This window comes from Culex pipiens, unplaced genomic scaffold (genome assembly GCF_016801865.2).
Source record: "Culex pipiens pallens isolate TS unplaced genomic scaffold, TS_CPP_V2 Cpp_Un0005, whole genome shotgun sequence".
In the NCBI taxonomy this organism is placed as follows: Eukaryota; Metazoa; Arthropoda; class Insecta; order Diptera; family Culicidae; genus Culex; species Culex pipiens.
Genome location: NW_026292822.1, coordinates 99,254 through 119,476, shown reverse-complemented (window position 1 = coordinate 119,476; position 20,223 = coordinate 99,254). Strand labels below are relative to the sequence as shown.

At 41.5% G+C, this 20,223-nt stretch overlaps 1 protein-coding gene across 1 annotated transcript in view; it reads right to left on the bottom strand.

Annotated features, from left to right (window-relative positions):
* The window catches only part of LOC120419919 (potassium voltage-gated channel protein Shaw-like), a 106,564-nt gene that overhangs the window by 75,301 nt on the left and 11,040 nt on the right, over nucleotides 1–20,223 (bottom strand). The window lies entirely within an intron of this gene.

Here is a 20,223-nt window from a genome sequence, read left to right as displayed (position 1 = left end):
GCGTGGGTCAAAGCACGCGCTTGCTTGTTCAAGGCCAACTGCGATCGTTTGACACTTGCAAGCGAAAATTGTTAATATTCGTTCAATTTTTTTATAAATGAAAATTTTGGGGGAAGTATTTCAATAAAATTAAACGCCAAGCGTCAAAAGCTTTAAAAATGCACAAAAAGCGGTGCATAAATCATTTGAAACAATAACTCTTTCGTGAATTTTTCGTTGGCGCTGAAAAGCGCCATTTTGTTAAATTGCAGCAGAAGTTGATTCTTGTGGCCATCTCCTCGAGCGTCCATCCAAGTAGGCCTTGTTTTTCTCCTTCGACGTCGTTTTGGCAGCAATCTCACGCACACGCTGGCGTGTTTCTTCTTCTCGGAGCTCGCTCTTGATTTCCTCCAGTCGTTGATTTTTTTTGCTGCTGCTGCTGCTGCTACGATGTTGTCGGTTCGAACGATGACGATGGAATGAAAATCGTTGGCAAAAATGCTGCCTTCACGACTCCACGGCAAAACAAAACAGCCAATCAGAGAGCGGAAAGATTTTTTGCGTGGGTCAAAGCACGCGCTTGCTTGTTCAAGGCCAACTGCGATCGTTTGACACTTGCAAGCGAAAATTGTTAATATTCGTTCAATTTTTTTATAAATGAAAATTTTGGGGGAAGTATTTCAATAAAATTAAACGCCAAGCGTCAAAAGCTTTAAAAATGCACAAAAAGCGGTGCATAAATCATTTGAAACAATAACTCTTTCGTGAATTTTTCGTTGGCGCTGAAAAGCGCCATTTTGTTAAATTGCAGCAGAAGTTGATTCTTGTGGCCATCTCCTCGAGCGTCCATCCAAGTAGGCCTTGTTTTTCTCTTTCGACGTCGTTTTGGCAGCAATCTCACGCACACGCTGGCGTGTTTCTTCTTCTCGGAGCTCGCTCTTGATACCCTCCAGTCGTTGATTTTTTTTTGCTGCTGCTGCTGCTGCTACGATGTTGTCGGTTCGAACGATGACGATGGAATGAAAATCGTTGGCAAAAATGCTGCCTTCACGACTCCACGGCAAAACAAAACAGCCAAACAGAGAGCGGAAAGATTTTTTGCGTGGGTCAAAGCACGCGCTTGCTTGTTCAAGGCCAACTGCGATCGTTTGACACTTGCAAGCGAAAATTGTTAATATTCGTTCAATTTTTTTATAAATGAAAATTTTGGGGGAAGTATTTCAATAAAATTAAACGCCAAGCGTCAAAAGCTTTAAAAATGCACAAAAAGCGGTGCATAAATCATTTGAAACAATAACTCTTTCGTGAATTTTTCGTTGGCGCTGAAAAGCGCCATTTTGTTAAATTGCAGCAGAAGTTGATTCTTGTGGCCATCTCCTCGAGCGTCCATCCAAGTAGGCCTTGTTTTTCTCTTTCGACGTCGTTTTGGCAGCAATCTCACGCACACGCTGGCTTGTTTCTTCTTCTCGGAGCTCGCTCTTGATACCCTCCAGTCGTTGATTTTTTTCCGCTGCTGCTGTTGCTGCTACGATGTTGTCGGTTCGAACGATGACGATGGAATGAAAATCGTTGGCAAAAATGCTGCCTTCACGACTCCACGGCAAAACAAAACAGCCAATCAGAGAGCGGAAAGATTTTTTGCGTGGGTCAAAGCACGCGCTTGCTTGTTCAAGGCCAACTGCGATCGTTTGACACTTGCAAGCGAAAATTGTTAATATTCGTTCATTTTTTCTAAAATGAAAATTTTGGGGGAAGTATTTCAATAAAATTAAACGCCAAGCGTCAAAAGCTTTAAAAATGCACAAAAAGCGGTGCATGAATCATTTGAAACAATAACTCTTTCGTGAATTTTTCGTTGGCGCTGAAAAGCGCCATTTTGTTAAATTGCAGCAGAAGTTGATTCTTGTGACCATCTCCTCGAGCGTCCATCCAAGTAGGCCTTGTTTTTCTCCTTCGACGTCGTTTTGGCAGCAATCTCACGCACACGCTGGCGTGTTTCTTCTTCTCGGAGCTCGCTCTTGATTTCCTCCAGTCGTTGATTTTTTTTCCGCTGCTGCTGCTGCTGCTACGATGTTGTCGGTTCGAACGATGACGATGGAATGAAAATCGTTGGCAAAAATGCTGCCTTCACGACTCCACGGCAAAACAAAACAGCCAATCAGAGAGCGGAAAGATTTTTTGCGTGGGTCAAAGCACGCGCTTGCTTGTTCAAGGCCAACTGCGATCGTTTGACACTTGCAAGCGAAAATTGTTAATATTCGTTCAATTTTTTTATAAATGAAAATTTTGGGGGAAGTATTTCAATAAAATTAAACGCCAAGCGTCAAAAGCTTTAAAAATGCACAAAAAGCGGTGCATAAATCATTTGAAACAATAACTCTTTCGTGAATTTTTCGTTGGCGCTGAAAAGCGCCATTTTGTTAAATTGCAGCAGAAGTTGATTCTTGTGACCATCTCCTCGAGCGTCCATCCAAGTAGGCCTTGTTTTTCTCCTTCGACGTCGTTTTGGCAGCAATCTCACGCACACGCTGGCGTGTTTCTTCTTCTCGGAGCTCGCTCTTGATTTCCTCCAGTCGTTGATTTTTTTTTCCGCTGCTGCTGCTGCTGCTACGATGTTGTCGGTTCGAACGATGACGATGGAATGAAAATCGTTGGCAAAAATGCTGCCTTCACGACTCCACGGCAAAACAAAACAGCCAATCAGAGAGCGGAAAGATTTTTTGCGTGGGTCAAAGCACGCGCTTGCTTGTTCAAGGCCAACTGCGATCGTTTGACGTTTGACACTTGCAAGCGAAAATTGTTAATATTCGTTCAATTTTTTTTTAAATGAAAATTTTGGGGGAAAAATTTAAATAAAATTAAACGCCAAGCGTCAAAAGCTTTAAAAATGCACAACAAGCAGTGCATGAATCATTTGAAACAATAACTCTTTCGTGAATTTTTCGTTGGCGCTGAAAAGCGCCATTTTGTTAAATTGCAGCAGAAGTTGATTCTTGTGGCCATCTCCTCGAGCGTCCATCCAAGTAGGCCTTGTTTTTCTCCTTCGACGTCGTTTTGGCAGCAATCTCACGCACACGCTGGCGTGTTTCTTCTTCTCGGAGCTCGCTCTTGATTTCCTCCAGTCGTTGATTTTTTTTTGCTGCTGCTGCTGCTGCTACGATGTTGTCGGTTCGAACGATGACGATGGAATGAAAATCGTTGGCAAAAATGCTGCCTTCACGACTCCACGGCAAAACAAAACAGCCAATCAGAGAGCGGAAAGATTTTTTGCGTGGGTCAAAGCACGCGCTTGCTTGTTCAAGGCCAACTGCGATCGTTTGACGTTTGACACTTGCAAGCGAAAATTGTTAATATTCGTTCAATTTTTTTTTAAATGAAAATTTTGGGGGAAAAATTTAAATAAAATTAAACGCCAAGCGTCAAAAGCTTTAAAAATGCACAACAAGCAGTGCATGAATCATTTGAAACAATAACTCTTTCGTGAATTTTTCGTTGGCGCTGAAAAGCGCCATTTTGTTAAATTGCAGCAGAAGTTGATTCTTGTGGCCATCTCCTCGAGCGTCCATCCAAGTAGGCCTTGTTTTTCTCCTTCGACGTCGTTTTGGCAGCAATCTCACGCACACGCTGGCGTGTTTCTTCTTCTCGGAGCTCGCTCTTGATTTCCTCCAGTCGTTGATTTTTTTTTGCTGCTGCTGCTGCTGCTACGATGTTGTCGGTTCGAACGATGACGATGGAATGAAAATCGTTGGCAAAAATGCTGCCTTCACGACTCCACGGCAAAACAAAACAGCCAATCAGAGAGCGGAAAGATTTTTTGCGTGGGTCAAAGCACGCGCTTGCTTGTTCAAGGCCAACTGCGATCGTTTGACGTTTGACACTTGCAAGCGAAAATTGTTAATATTCGTTCAATTTTTTTTTAAATGAAAATTTTGGGGGAAAAATTTAAATAAAATTAAACGCCAAGCGTCAAAAGCTTTAAAAATGCACAACAAGCAGTGCATGAATCATTTGAAACAATAACTCTTTCGTGAATTTTTCGTTGGCGCTGAAAAGCGCCATTTTGTTAAATTGCAGCAGAAGTTGATTCTTGTGGCCATCTCCTCGAGCGTCCATCCAAGTAGGCCTTGTTTTTCTCCTTCGACGTCGTTTTGGCAGCAATCTCACGCACACGCTGGCGTGTTTCTTCTTCTCGGAGCTCGCTCTTGATTTCCTCCAGTCGTTGATTTTTTTTTGCTGCTGCTGCTGCTGCTACGATGTTGTCGGTTCGAACGATGACGATGGAATGAAAATCGTTGGCAAAAATGCTGCCTTCACGACTCCACGGCAAAACAAAACAGCCAATCAGAGAGCGGAAAGATTTTTTGCGTGGGTCAAAGCACGCGCTTGCTTGTTCAAGGCCAACTGCGATCGTTTGACGTTTGACACTTGCAAGCGAAAATTGTTAATATTCGTTCAATTTTTTTTTAAATGAAAATTTTGGGGGAAAAATTTAAATAAAATTAAACGCCAAGCGTCAAAAGCTTTAAAAATGCACAACAAGCAGTGCATGAATCATTTGAAACAATAACTCTTTCGTGAATTTTTCGTTGGCGCTGAAAAGCGCCATTTTGTTAAATTGCAGCAGAAGTTGATTCTTGTGGCCATCTCCTCGAGCGTCCATCCAAGTAGGCCTTGTTTTTCTCCTTCGACGTCGTTTTGGCAGCAATCTCACGCACACGCTGGCGTGTTTCTTCTTCTCGGAGCTCGCTCTTGATTTCCTCCAGTCGTTGATTTTTTTTCCGCTGCTGCTGCTGCTGCTACGATGTTGTCGGTTCGAACGATGACGATGGAATGAAAATCGTTGGCAAAAATGCTGCCTTCACGACTCCACGGCAAAACAAAACAGCCAATCAGAGAGCGGAAAGATTTTTTGCGTGGGTCAAAGCACGCGCTTGCTTGTTCAAGGCCAACTGCGATCGTTTGACGTTTGACACTTGCAAGCGAAAATTGTTAATATTCGTTAAATTTTTTTAAAATGAAAATTTTGGGGGAAGTATTTCAATAAAATTAAACGCCAAGCGTCAAAAGCTTTAAAAATGCACAAAAAGCGGTGCATGAATCATTTGAAACAATAACTCTTTCGTGAATTTTTCGTTGGCGCTGAAAAGCGCCATTTTGTTAAATTGCAGCAGAAGTTGATTCTTGAGGCCATCTCCTCGAGCGTCCATCCAAGTAGGCCTTGTTTTTCTCCTTCGACGCCGTTTTGGCAGCAATCTCACGCACACGCTGGCGTGTTTCTTCTTCTCGGAGCTCGCTCTTGATTTCCTCCAGTCGTTGATTTTTTTCCGCTGCTGCTGCTGCTGCTACGATGTTGTCGGTTCGAACGATTACGATGGAATGAAAATTGTTGGCAAAAATGCTGCCTTCACGACTTCTTATCCCCACCAGTGCATCAAAAAGCGAATGACGTAAGAATGGGATAACCGGCGGAAAGGGGCGGGGCATCCGTCACCATTCTAAGCCAATATAACCCCGCTCGGTCAACCCTGGGAAACCATTCTATCGTTGGACGCCGAGGAGTAAACAACAACCTGGACCTGGAAGCAGATGGCCTGGAGGCCCAGAATCAGTTGGCCGAAAAGCAGCTAGCCCGGAGCTAGGAGCAGACCAAGCGGAGGCAGGCCAGCCAGAATAATTGAGAGCCACCGGAATATTCTTGCCACAAGACCCGGAGTGGCCAGATTCCTTAGGGGTGTTCCGATGGAAGGCCATACGAGACTGGACAACATGGGTATCAAACTTCTTGATTTTCAATACTGGTAATGAAAATGGCCATTTTGACAGTATTGGCCACAACCTGGAGTGGCCGGTGCCCTCAGGCGGGTTCTCCCGGGAGGACATTTACCGAACCATACGGTTTTGGGCAATATTGGTATCAAATTTCATGGTTTTTGATATTGGTAATGAAAATGGCAATTTAGAAAAAGTTAAGTGGCCGGTGCCCTAAAGGAAAGTTTTCCCGGGAAGACATCTATTGAACCAACGAGTTTTGGCAATATGGGTATCACAACTCATGGTTTACAATACTGGCCATTTCGAAAAAGGTGGCAATAATCTGGAGAGGCCGCTACCTCACGATTGTTCCAATTGGGGGACAAACATCGAATTATAGAGATATCATGTTTTTTTAATACGGAGCTTAAAGAGAAATTAAACGAAAATATAAATCCAATAATGTTTTGATTTTATCTGACGCATAATTCAACAAAATTGCTTAATTTTAAAAGCTTTTCTGCTAAGTTCTTTGTCATACTGGTCATGTGTAACATAACCACCTGCACCTTTTTTTTTTTCATTTCAGAAAAACGCCCATTGTATGAAATTAAAAGTCAAATGTTCATGTATTTTGTCAATAAATCGTTTAAATAAAAAAAAATGTTAAAAAGTATTACTTTTCAAAAGAAGTGCTGAAAAGTTTAACTTTTCAGCATCCATTCCAGTGCTGAAAAGTAGAACTTTCCAGCATTTATTTAGAAAAGTTTTTTTTTTTGAAGATTATGTTATTTTTTGTACAGAAATTAAGGCTATTTCTTCGTTCAAGAATAACAGGAAAAGTAAGTAGTGTCAAAACGGCGTTGCAAAAAAATATGTTTTAAAATGCAATTTACATCGTTCCAAATTTTCAGCAATTATGAGTTCACAAAATATTGAAAAATTTACAATAGAACATTGTTAGTGCAAAAAAAAATGTGGTATTGTACTTTGTAATTGAACAAATATAAAAATAAAACTAAACGAGTCTGAACTCGCTAAATACGAAAATTATTGCAGGAATTTGAATGAAAACTGATTTCAGTTAAAAAGACCTCAATTCTGTAATTTTTTTTATTTTTATTTTTATTTTTTTGATAAAAATAAAAGTAATTGCAATGGCCTAACTTGGTTAAAATACAAATTTGTACTATAGCTAATATACATAAAATTGAAGGAGGTAAAGTTTGTTATATTTATGTTTTTAATATTGAGGCCGTTGCAAATATTTTTTGAAGTTTATGTCCCTCGACTCTGATTAAAAAAATAATTGATTTGCAAAAAATTTAAAATACTGACGAAAATTAAAAAAAAAAATTTTGCCGTGCTGTACATTGTAATTTAATAAAAGTCCAAAATTTATTTAAACGAGTCCAAAAATGTTGAATATGATTATCAATGCAGAAAAAGGCATTTAAGATTGTTCTCAGTTGATTAGACTTCTAATTCTATTAAAATTTTGATTTTTTTTTGAAAAAATATTTTTTGCCCCATGATTTTTCGGACATATTTTGAAGGGGGGGGGGGGGTGGGGTGGCGACATAAACTTTGAAAAATATTTGCAACGGCCTAAAGTTCAACAAAAAAATGATTTTTTTTTCGTGTACTCATACATTTTTGAAAAGTCCTATTTGAAACTTAGAACTTTGTCGCAGATTTAAAATCGATCAGGAAATCCCTTCTCGTTGACCTTTTATAAACACTATTGTAGTGACATTTCCCATGTTTGCATGAATACTTGTATGAAAAACAAATTATGCACAATTTGGACACAAGGAATCGATGAAAGATGTTTCAACCAAATTAAAAATAACTAAGATCGATTAGTGAAAACGTAAAGAATTGTTTACTGTATCTGAGCATTCAAATAATCAGTACTATAATTAAAATATTCGGAATTTTGAGGAAATTTTAAGTTTCTTTTAATGAAATGTGTATTTTAAATAGAAGTCCAATAAAATTGAGTGAACATTTCGTATAGAAGAAGAACACATTTATGAGCAGTTCCTAAAAGTTTGAACAGTTTTGACATCCAGATTTTGAATCAAAATTTTTGAATTATTGTGATAAGGAATTTTAAAAACTTCGCTTTTGATGACTAAAATTACATTTCCCCGAATAAGTTTTTACAGATTTTAATTTTTTTAAGGTGTTTTAGAGATCCAAACAAAGACATTTTTGGCAATTTAGGCAAGATCTAGCAATTAAGTTATGCATGAAAAAAAGGATTTTTGAAAAATGTCGAACAACCAGATCAACCAAATTTTTAAATTTAATTTCAGATTTAAAATTGAATTGATAATCGAATCTTATTTTTAAAAATTGTTTATTTTTTGAAAAAAAAGGATTTTTTTAAAAGATTACAAATATTTATGAAGAAAGAGCACCGCACAAAAAACTATGGAAAAAAAACTGGAAAACTTTCTCACTGCTGGTTACTGATTCACCATCTCATAAAATTAATATTTGTGAAAAATAGTTATTCTCAGTATCAGTATTATCTCGAAAATTATTCATTTATTTTTGTTTCATCAAAAGCAACACTATTTTGTTATTTTCAAATTCATATTTATTGTAATTTAATTGTAAAAGGTTGAGTTTTGAATAATCTCATCAATTCCTGCTCGGTTTATTTAAATCGAAATCATGACTTCGGACTTTATTTGAAACGTAAATTAATATTTTGAAACCAGGCTATTTTTTCAAGCATTCAGTGGTAAACAAATAAAAATAGAAAGCTTTTAAAAGAGATTTCGTAAGAAAACCATCAATGACTGCAGGTTTATGAAAAACTTTTTGATGATTTTATTAATTTTATATGTGTTTTTTATTTTCATTCGCCAAAATAATCTCAACAATAAAAACCCGATTTAATATCACCAGAGGTGAAATAGAGCCTTTCTTACAAAATGATGAAACTCCGAGAAATATATTGGTGTAATTAATTTATCAGAAACATAATAATACCACTCAGTGAGATTTTTGAATTTTACCTAAAGCTTCGAATCTTTTTAGGCTAAACATCAAATGCAATGTTTTTTTTTTAATTTCAGAGGTACATTATTTGTCGCAAGATATTTAAATTTTAATAAGAAAAACACATTGGATTGAAATTATTAGAAAAAAAGGGTACTCAGTCTTTATCGTTAGTCTATGATTAACTTAAAAAAATATGTATCGCTATTGCACTTTGTTGATCTATTATGAGAAGCCAGAAAGAACACTTTCACTTGCAAGCGTAAAAGCGCTGTCGTTGAAGCTTCGACATGACGAATTGTCGAGCTTTCGAGCGAGAACGAGCCGGGACTTCGAATTTGATGTTCAGTATATGATTTTGTATAAATCCAAAAATTTAATAGGAAAAAATAGGGTAAAAATAAGACGAAAAACACAAAAATCGCTATATCTCTGGAAAAAACATTTTGGAAAAGCTTCAAATTTTGGGCCCAAACAGTTTATGATGCATGTTTTCGAATGGCTTTTTGTTTGAAACTGAATTCTTTAAATTTGATAGTGTTATCTGTAAAATAGTCCAAAAAATACCTCTAAAAATGGCTTTGACCACATTTACTGTGTGTGTGTGTGTTTTGTTTTTTTTTTTTTTTTTTTTTTTTTTTTTTTTTTTTTTTTTTTTTTTTTTTACAAGGTCGGAATCTGCTATCAGACACCTGAGAATTCATTTCTCAGGTAGTGTGGGGTTGGGAAAACCAAAAGAGTTTTCCCGACCCACTAAACCAGTCCTTGAACGCCGTGCCCTTTTCCCCCCGGGACCACCTTTCGGTATAACTTCGGGGGGAGGCGTTGCATTTTCTGCACTAGTCTACTTACAGGATCCATGCCGGGTGCTAGAACCATTTCCTGTTCTACATACATATGAGTCCATGCGAGGGTTTAACCGCGCCCAAGAATCGCGTTGCTTTTGATCGGTTAGTCATATGCAGCCCTCTCCTTGGACCATCGAGACGTGTACCGATTTGGTAGAGCCAACCGTCATAACGTGCTCTCCTTCACAGCCACACTCGTGGGTTCTCAACTCCTGTGACCATCGAGACGTGTACCGATTTGGTAGAGCCGACCATCATAACGTGCTCTCCTTCACAGCCACACTCGTGGGTTTTCGACTAGGCTTCTAGTCGTTCCTCCTCTGGTCGTCTCTCCATTTCCGCTGGAGAGCCGAAGTGATCTGCGTCACCGCTCCGACGACCGCATTCCACTTGGCGATGTCGCTGCACATTCTTCGCACCACATTATCCGGGCTGGTGTCTGCTCCGATAATGGCCAGCATTTCGCTTCGCGCTGCCTCGAAGCGAGGGCAGCTGAACACCACGTGCTCCGGTGTTTCCTCGCAATCGACGCAGTCCGGACAGAGCGGAGACTCTGCATGTCCGAACCTGTGCAGGTACTTCCTGAAGCAGCCATGGCCCGACAGGAACTGTGTGAGGTGGAAGGTGACCTCTCCATGCCTTCTGCTCACCCACGTGGATACGGACGGGATAAGCCGATGCGTCCATCTGCCTTTCTCCGTGGTGTCCCACTCACGTTGCCACCTTGCCAGCGATTCGGCTTTCGCAGCTTCCCGGATACCTCTCGTGCCTCTCCGGGTGTAGCGCACGGTGTCCTCCTCCAGTGTGATGCCGATGGGGATCATTCCGGCTATAACGCCAACCGCTTCCGACGAAATGGTCCTGTACGCGCTTGCAACCCGCATGGCCATCAGTCTCTGCGTTCTGTCGAGCAGCGCTCGATTTCGCTTCGTCCCCAGCGCCGTCCACCATACCGGTCCGCCGTACCTAAGTATGGACGTCGCGACACTTGCCAAGAGGCGGCGCCTACTGCTCCTGGGTCCAGCGTTGTTCGGCATAATCCTCGACAGTGCCATGATCGCCTTAGCCGCCCTCTCGCAGGCGTAATCGACGTGGCTGTTGAAGTTCAGCCGGTCATCCACCATCACCCCGAGGTACTTGAGCGCTCTCTTCGAGTGCACTACGTGTTCCCCAACTTGTATCTGGGCCTGCTGCACCTTCTTGTGGTTACTAACCAGAACCATCTCCGTCTTTTGGTGAGCGATCCGCAGCTTCACCTCGAGCATCCAGTTCTCGATCATTGCGATTGCCTCCATAGCCAGCACTTCGACCTCCTCGACATTTTCGCCGGTTACCGTCAGCACTATGTCGTCTGCAAAGCCAACAATCTCTACGCCGTTGGGTAGCCCCAGTGTCAACACTCCGTCATACATTCCGTTCCACAGTGCTGAACCCAGAATGGATCCCTGCGGAACTCCCGCGGTAACAACAACGGTTTTTTGTCCATCGGCAGTGTCGTAGACCAGCACGCGGTTCTCGAAGTAGCTCTTTAAGATCATGCACAAATAGTCAGGCACCTTCATTTTGTGCAGCGCTGCTGCTATGGCCGCCCAGCTCGCACTGTTGAACGCGTTCTTGACGTCAATCGTGACTATTGCGCAGCAACGGTTCCCCCTGCGTTTTTTCCTCCGCGCTTCGTCGGCTTTCTCGACCACTTTCCGGATGGCGTCCACCGTGGATCTCCCTTTACGGAAGCCGAACTGCCTCGCTGCTAAGCCATGCTCGCTCTCCGTGTACTTGGTCAGCCGGTTAAGGATGATCCGTTCCAGAAGCTTTCCGAGGGTGTCCAGCAAACATATAGGCCTATACGATGATGGGTCCCCCGGTGGTTTGCCTGGCTTCGGCAGCAACACGAGCTTTTGAACCTTCCACGGGTCGGGGAAGTGTCCTTCGTCCAGGCATTTCTGCAGGACTGTTCGAAACCTATCCGGGAATGCTTGAACCGCCGATTTCAGGGCGAAATTCGGGATTCCATCCGGGCCGGGAGCTTTCTTCACCTTCAATCTCTTCGCTACTGCCACAAGTTCTTCGTTGGTGATCAGATGACCTTCGGCGTTGCTACCCCCTTCGTCGTTGTACGGTGTAGGAGGCCATGTCGTTGGGTCATGTCTTGGGAAGAGCCCTTCCACAATGACCTTCAGCTTGTCGGGACACGTTTCAGCCACCATCGATGGGCCTCTGATCTTCGCCATCGCGACACGATATGCGCTCCCCCAAGGGTTCGCATCAGCGTCTTGGCATAACTCCTTGAAGCAGTTTGTCTTGCTGCATTTGATCGCTTTCTTGAGCGCGGCCTTTGCAGACCGGTACTCCTCTCTGCGCTCCTCTCTAGTTGCTTCGGATCTTGCTCTCTGGACTCGTCTTCTGGCGCTGAGGCAACTTGCCCGAAGGGTACCGAGTTCTTCATTCCACCAGTAAGCTGGACGACGACAGTTCCTTGGCTCCAGTCTCCGCGGCATGGTTGTGTCGCATGCTGTCACCAGTTGTGCTGTTAGCACGTCGGCACTCAAGTCTTGGGGACCATCACACCAATGGAGCGCTTCCACGAAGAGACCCTCGTCGAAGTACTGCAGCTTCCATTTCCTTCCGTAGGACCGGCTGCTCCTATCTGGTACAGGGGCTCGTCTCCCGATGCTGTACCGGATCGCTTGGTGATCGCTATGGGTATAGTCCTCACTCACCCTCCAGTTCATGTCGGCCGCCAGTCGCGGGCTACAGAACGTAACGTCGATAATGGACTCACGACCGTCTTTGCGGAAGGTACTGCTGGTTCCGCGATTCGCCAGCCTAACGTCTAGCTTTGCCAGAGCTTCCATTAGGCTATACCCCCTAGCATTGGTGCATCTGCTACCCCACTCGACCGACCACGCGTTGAAGTCACCTCCGATAACGATCGGGCTTCGTCCGATCAGTTCATCGGTCAGACTATCCAGCATCTGCTGAAACTGCTCCAAGGTCCATCTTGGGGGAGCATAGCAGCTACAGAAGAAGGTTCCGTTTACTTTGGCGATCACGAATCCTTCAAACGCCCTCGAGACCACTTCCTGTATGGGGTACCGCCCCATCACGTGTATCGCCGCCATTCTTGCTGTATCCGCGGCCCAGTTTCCGTTGTCGTGAGGAACTCGGTACGGTTCTGCAATAATTGCCACGTCACACCCCGTCTCCGCGGTCGACTGCCACAGCAGTTGCTGTGCAGTGTCGCAGTGATTGAGGTTCACCTGGGACACCTCCACTACTTTTTGCCCGAGGCCAGCTTCTTGTACACCGGGCAATTAAAGCCACCCGTCGCATGGCTATTGCCATCGCCTTCTTTACAGAGCACGCACTTCGGCTTATTTTTGCAGTCTCTTGCCATGTGGCCTTCTCTACCACATCTTCTGCAACTGTTGGTTCGATCGGGACCGTCGCAATTTCTCGCCTGGTGGCCGAAACCCATACAGCGGAAACACCTCGTCATCTGCTGGGTCACTCGAGGAACAGGCCTCAGTGGGCACACCGACCACCCTACTTTGACTTTGTGTGTGTGTGTGTGTGTGTGTGTGTGTGTGTGTGTGTGTGTGTGTGTGTGTGTGTGTGTGTGTGTGTGTGTGTGTGTGTGTGTGTGTGTGTGTGTGTGTGTGTGTGTGTGTGTGTGTGTGTGTGTGTGTGTGTGTGTGTGTGTGTGTGTGTGTGTGTGTGTGTGTGTGTGTGTGTGTGTGTGTGTGTGTGTGTGTGTGTGTGTGTGTGCACCAACCAAACGGGACCACGCGGTCGCTTCTTACAAATTGAGTTGTTTCCATGTATTTTTAGATCTTCATTCTATGCATGCAAATAACTCGCATAGGCATTTGGAAGGTGTTAGCTCTGCCGAGCTTCGGAGACCCATTTCTAAGCTGGCTAGCCGAGCGCGAGGTACCTCAGCTTTTATCGACAAGCCCCGCCCTGAAGAACGTTTGGACCAATCGGATTCAAACGTTATTTAGAACTTCCGAACCCTTGTCAAATGGACAAGGACACAGCGCGTATATAGTTGATAGCAACAGTATTCCTAATTCCAACCATAGTTCACCAAGCCGTGATGGCCTAGTGGTTAGCATTTTTGCTTACCAATCCAAAGGACGGGGGATCGAACCCCGACTCAGGCGACTTTGATTTTTCGTTCATGTTCAGAGTTTCAAGATTAATATTTCCTATACTTTCTCGTTGAGAGCAGATGGGAATCGAACCCAGGACCATTCGCTTGGAAAGCGAACACCGTAACCAGTCAGCCATGGCCGCTCCACATGGCTTTGACCACATTTACTGGTCGAAAATTGTGAATCGAAAAATAAAATGCTCGTCTCCGACGGCTACAGATCTGACTTATAAAAATTGTGGGTTTTACGAGCGGTTTTCCAGTGATGGAAGACACAAATTTTTAAGAGCGGATACAGACATCGCTCATGTATTTCAGAAAAGAAGCTCTCAAAAATCAGACTTTGAGTTCCGCGTTTCGGGCCAAAATTCAATTGAAAGAGCGCATCTAAACCTTTTTTTTTTTTTTTTTTTTATTTTTTTATTTTTTTTTTTCAAATAATCATTTATTTACCAGTTTACGTTAAGCTTTTACAATACATGAGAATTTCAACAGATGTTCAACAAGGTTCCGAAATGTAATACAAATTGTTTTCTTTTATTCCACCTGAGCTCCCTAATACTTTTTTTAAATACATACAAACTACACTTTGGAAATTTTCTAAAGACAAATCCTACAAAATGTACCGTAATCCATAATGCTGCTTTTTGTTGAATACTATTTTTATCAATATGGGAGAATAATATGTCTTCTAAATCATTACACCTTACATTCATTCGGGTTCTCAAAATCTGTTCAGTCCAATTTCTAATTTCCATAACGTTGGGACACGATTTAAGGCGATGTAGATTGTTATCAATTTCAAAGCAGATTTCACATTTATTATCGATTACTTTTCCTATCCCGTATTGAAATAATTTAAATCTATTAGGAATTAAGTCATTTAAGAAATTATAAACACTAGATCGATCTTCTGGCTGCAAAAAATTTGAACTTAGGTTCAGCCATGCAGTTTCCCAGCTCATTTGCGGATATTCTATTTCAACTTTAGGTTTAAATTTAAATTCATCAATAAAATATAAATAGATAAGTTTGCACGAGTGAAGATTGTAGTTGCTTTTTATCATATTTGCAGTTTCCAGCCATTCTCTCGAGTTACGCGATAATTTAGATGTATATTTGTATCGAAGTAAATATTCATCATTACTTGGACAATCAGATTGTAACACATTTCTTATAAATATTGCCTTGCACTTACTTTCAGGGTCTTGAAGTCCTAAGCCGCCATTTTCTGCTGAAAGATATAATTGCCGTCTATCTACTTTAAAAATTTGATTGTTCCATATAAAATTTCCAACACTTGCCTTAATTTTTGCTAAATGAATATTTTTTGGAGGAAAAATTTTTGCTATATACCATAGTTTTGAAAGTACAAACGAATTGACGAACCAACATTTTTCTACTAAACTCAGCTTTCTGAAAGAGTTTAACTTTAATCTATATTTTATATCATTCACAAGTTTATTATAATTTTGATCAATGCTACTGTTCCAACTATTTTTAAAAACTACACCTAATATTTTTAAATCATCTGCTTCAGGAATAAGAAACGGTCCTGAAATGCAATTATTTATTCTCAAAAATGCCGATTTCCTTTGATTCAATCGAATTTTAGCAAACTTTGAGAATGATGAAATGATTTGTATTATTAAATCAAATTCTTCACAGTTGCGTACGTAAACATTTAAGTCATCAGCATATGCTGTAACTTTAAGGATCTTGTCATAAGCAAGAATACCGCAAGTATTTGCATATATTCTTCTGATTAACGGTTCTATGTATAATACAAATAATAACATACTTAATGGGCATCCTTGGCGCACCGAAGCTTTAATTTTAAATTCTTTGCTTAAAAAACCATTATATAAAACTCGAGAACTGGCATGAACGTACAATTTCTTCACACAATTAATAATTTGCTCAGGAAATCCAAATTTCATCAAGACATCCCATAAAAAACTATGATTTACACGATCGAACGCCTTTTCTAGGTCCAGGCTCAACAAAAATCCTTTAAATCGTTTTGTCTCTGCTGCTTTAGTCATCATTTTTCTTATATCTTTAAGATTATCGGAACATGATAAATTTTTAACACACGCACTTTGACCAGGGCCAATTAACTTATCCATTTTTTCTTGTATTCGCGCTGCTATGATTTTTGTTAGTAATTTATGATCAGTATTTAAAAGAGTAATAGGTCTATAATTTTCCAATTGTTTATTGTCACCTTTCTTGGGAATCAAAATCACAATACCGTCCGTAAACTCTTTTGGGGGTGAATATGTTGCGGTTAAATATCCATTCAACAATTTTGTCAAATCTTTTTTAATTAAATCATAATGAGTTATATAAAATTCGTATGTAAGGCCGTCAATTCCTGGTGATTTTTTCTTATTACAAGCATTAAGTATATTTAAAATTTCTTCTTCAGTTATTGGATCAATCATCATCTCCCGATCATCATCATCCAATGATTTTGATATAGAGTCTAAAGGATTCTCTTCATTTCTTAAATTTGTACTAGTGTTATCAATATCAAATTGTTTTGAAAAATGTTGGAAAATAAGTTCATCTAATTCATTTTTTTCTGTAATAATTCCATCAGATCCTTGAAGTCGTAAATATTGACTGTCATGACCTTGATTAATTTGTTTGGAAACTTGAAAAACACTAATTTTTTCTCCCTCTGAAATATTAAGGTTTGATAATTTTTTTGAGTAGTTATTCAGTCTGTTGTACTCAATTTCCATAAGCTTCGTTTTACATGCAGCAATTTCAGCAGTAAGATTTTCCCCCTTGTGTTGCCTTTCAGCCATTTTTAATAATTCTGATAAATAATTTGATTTCTGCAATTGGGTTGCGCTATTAATTTTCCAGCTTTCTGTTTTGTAAAATTGTTTAATCTTAGGTTTTAAAATAAAATGCCACCAGCTGTTCAAATCTGTATTATAAGTTGATCGCGATTTAAGCTTAATGTATTCATCTTGAAATCTTTTAGAAATCTCTTCCGAATCAAGTAAGCTGGGATTAATTTTCCAGTACCCTCTGCCCTTAGCACAAATATGATCTTTTAATGAATTAACTTTAATAATGACTGCATGATGGTCCGAAAATGCCACTGGGATGTTCTGCAAATCGATCACTTCATTTACAAACTCAATCGGTCCATAAAATCTATCCAACCGAGAGGCCGAATCGCCACGAATAAATGTAAAAGCTGCTTTTTTCAATTGTTTAGCTATGTCTTTGAATGAAAATAGGTCAATTATGTTTTTAAGTCCGGCACAAAAGTTTTTAACGTTGCTGCGAGTGTCATCGCCATCTAAAATACAATTAAAATCACCGCATAAAACAGAAAATCGTGTCCCAGGTTTGTTTAAGTGTACTGCTAAACGATTTGTGAACAAATCATTGCGTTCCCGTCTTTTGTCAGAGCCCGAATGCGCGTAAATATTAACATAGTTTATATTATTCAAAACAAACGATACTATTCTCCCATTTGGATCGAGCAAAACATCTTTAAAATTGAAACTCTTTCTTATTAATACAGCGGTACCCTTGTTATCCTCACTAATATTGACCAACGGAAAGTGTGTTGGTATAAACAAGAAATTATCATACGCAACCTCCTGTAGCATCACAATATCGATATCATGATTGTATACAAAGTCCCTAAGCAAACCCTTGTTGACATCTGTACTGGTACTGTTAAGATTAACTGTGGCAATTTTATAGGAATATTGCATCTTTTCGTTTTATACTACACACACACATTCACACAAACACACTCACACACTCACACACTCTCTCAATAACAATTGGTCAGGTGAACTCACCTAACCTCACTTTAGATCCACCATTGCTGCGTCTTCTTCGGACGCCTTTCCATCGCTCGTTTCCGTGTCCGTCTTCTGGTTGCTCGGAGAAGGTGAGCCTTCGATCAGAACGACCGGCACCTGAGCGTTCGAGTTCTCCTTTTGCTTCCGGCTGTTCAGCGATCGAGACCTCGTTCCTTGCAGCCTCGCAAGTTTCGGCGCGTCTGGAACCTTGAACAGGTTCTCTGGATCCGAATCCGCGTCGGTCGCTTTCCTTTGCCGCAACCCCCGGCCGCGAAGCTTTTCCTTGATCGGGATGGTTACCCACCCTTCCCCTTGTTCCCCTTCCTTGCGCTGCTCCTGCCCCGGCTTGTTTAGTGTAGCCTGTTCCGGTGTCAAACATGTTTGAACGTTCGTCGGGAGATCCGGGAAGTTTTTGATCATGTCGTTCCAGCTAGGATTTTTTGATCCGCTTCCTTGACCCGCTCCTTGGCCCGCTCCTTGACCCGCTCGTTGGCCCGCTCCTAGGCCCGCTTTTTGACCCGATCCTTTCGCACCGCGGTCCAGCGGTGGGTGAGCATAAGATTCCAACCGACTTTGCACTGTTTGCTTCTTCGGACAAACCGCTTTCAAGTGCTCTGTCGACCCGCAAGAGAAGCACTTGTTCTGGAAGCCGTCATAATACACCCGCGCTCTGATGTGTTGGACGTACACCTGAGCGGGGAGCTCCGCGGTCACCTCCATATGGATACCACGGACACCGTTCCATATGGGGAACCCGGTCTCAGCCGGAAACCGTTCTCGAACCATCTGGTGGATGTTCCCGAATTTCCCGAACACATCTGCGATAGCTTTGTCATCTACTTCTGGCGGTAGACCAAATACTCTCACGTACTTGAACACTCCACAAGCGGCCGAGACGGCCAACTGAACATTCGATCCATCCTCATACCCGAATTCCACGTGGTTCCCAAACTTAGCAAGAACGTCTAGCATAAGCTGCTTCGTCCGGAATTTCACAAGAAGGCTGTAGTCCTCCTTGTACATAGCCGAAAGCATTTCCTCATTCCAGTTCTGTTTCCGGAAAAACGCGAACATTTCCGAGTTAGTTGGTCCACGGTTTTGGGCACCAAATTTTAGCTTCAAAGTGTTCTCGCGCACAACACTCGCCTCCATTTTCTTACACTTTCCGGATCAAACTCAGTTCAAGGTCAAGAGATTATTTTCACAATAGCTCAATACTCGATACTTCTGGTAGCGTATAACTGCACACGTCTGAAGCGAGTGGAAGCCGACAGTAAACTGACCTTCAATTTAGTAAAAGGATTTTTTACTGGGACGAATTCTCGCCGTGATCATGCACAAATTTTATGGGGCTCATCATACCACCAAAATGAAAAAAAAAATCCGATTTTCACTGTATTTTTTTCATTTTTCGTTAAACTTAAAAAAAAATTTTTTCATGCTGCGATATCTCAAGAACCACAAATCATAGAAAGTTGATGTGGAACTCATTTTAAAGAAAAAAGAATTGATCTATTCAGTCCACTTTCTGATTGAAATTTGTTTTCAGTGTGTTTTGCGCAAATTAAAAGTGGTTGCTTATTTTTTTCTTATTGCGCATATTTTACCATAAGTTTTGACTTCATCTTCGTGTTCCTGAGAAAACATTGCACAGGCTTCACTTTTTACTAAAAGTTCGCGGAAGTGCAATGTCTTACTTGCTAGTCAGCATATTTTATTATACTTATCAACAGTCGAACTAATTTTGAGTTGAATCAGTGAATGTCGATTAAAATTTGGCAAAATGGCCAAATGACAATTATGCTCAGTACGGCAGTGAAGCTTAGTCATTAATGAAACTTTAAAATTCAACTAATTTCGGAAATACACAAAATATACTCTAAAAAATATATTGGCAACACTGCCCGTCTCCCATAAATATGAACACAAAAACGACAGACACGAACTTCTGTACTTCGTGCTTCTTCTGCTTCTTTCTTAAAGCTTTTACAACCTACTCGGTTCTGCGCCCTCCTGTGACAGACAGGTCGTGTCACCATCGTCTTTCAGTCAGACCCTGAAAGAACTCTGATGAGTGTGGCAGCCAGCAATTCATCTATCGACGTGCTCCAACAGGTAAGTCTTACTTCTGCTCTTCTTCTTCCCACAGGCCATCAGCACTACATTTCATTAGCTTGAGGACTCTCTTTCAGAAGCTTCGTCGTCACACCGGTGTGTCTCTTCCAAAGAACCCCGTGATAAGGTTGACGGTCCCCTCTTACATACAGAGTCAAGTAAAATAATCTGCCTCTCTCAAAGGGAAGGCTCTTCTTGGTAGGTCGATGACAACAGCAACGTCGACGACGACGACGATGAAGACATTGAGGAGGTAATTAGGGGCAATTAGTACGCTCCGATAAGTGTGCAGTACGGTTGTGCTGCAGCCGGAAATGGAGCTTCTTTGCAGGAAAGTGTTGCAGTGTTACCAGCAGTCGTTGCAGCAGCAGCAGTGACAATTACCGGACTTAGAAGACAGATGGCGTTGCTGAGTGTGCGGCGAAATGACGATACAAACGCCTCAATGGACGGCAATCGGAGACTTCTTGTCTTGTCTTGTAACGAGGAGAGTGTGTGTGTGTGTGTGTGTGTGTTTACT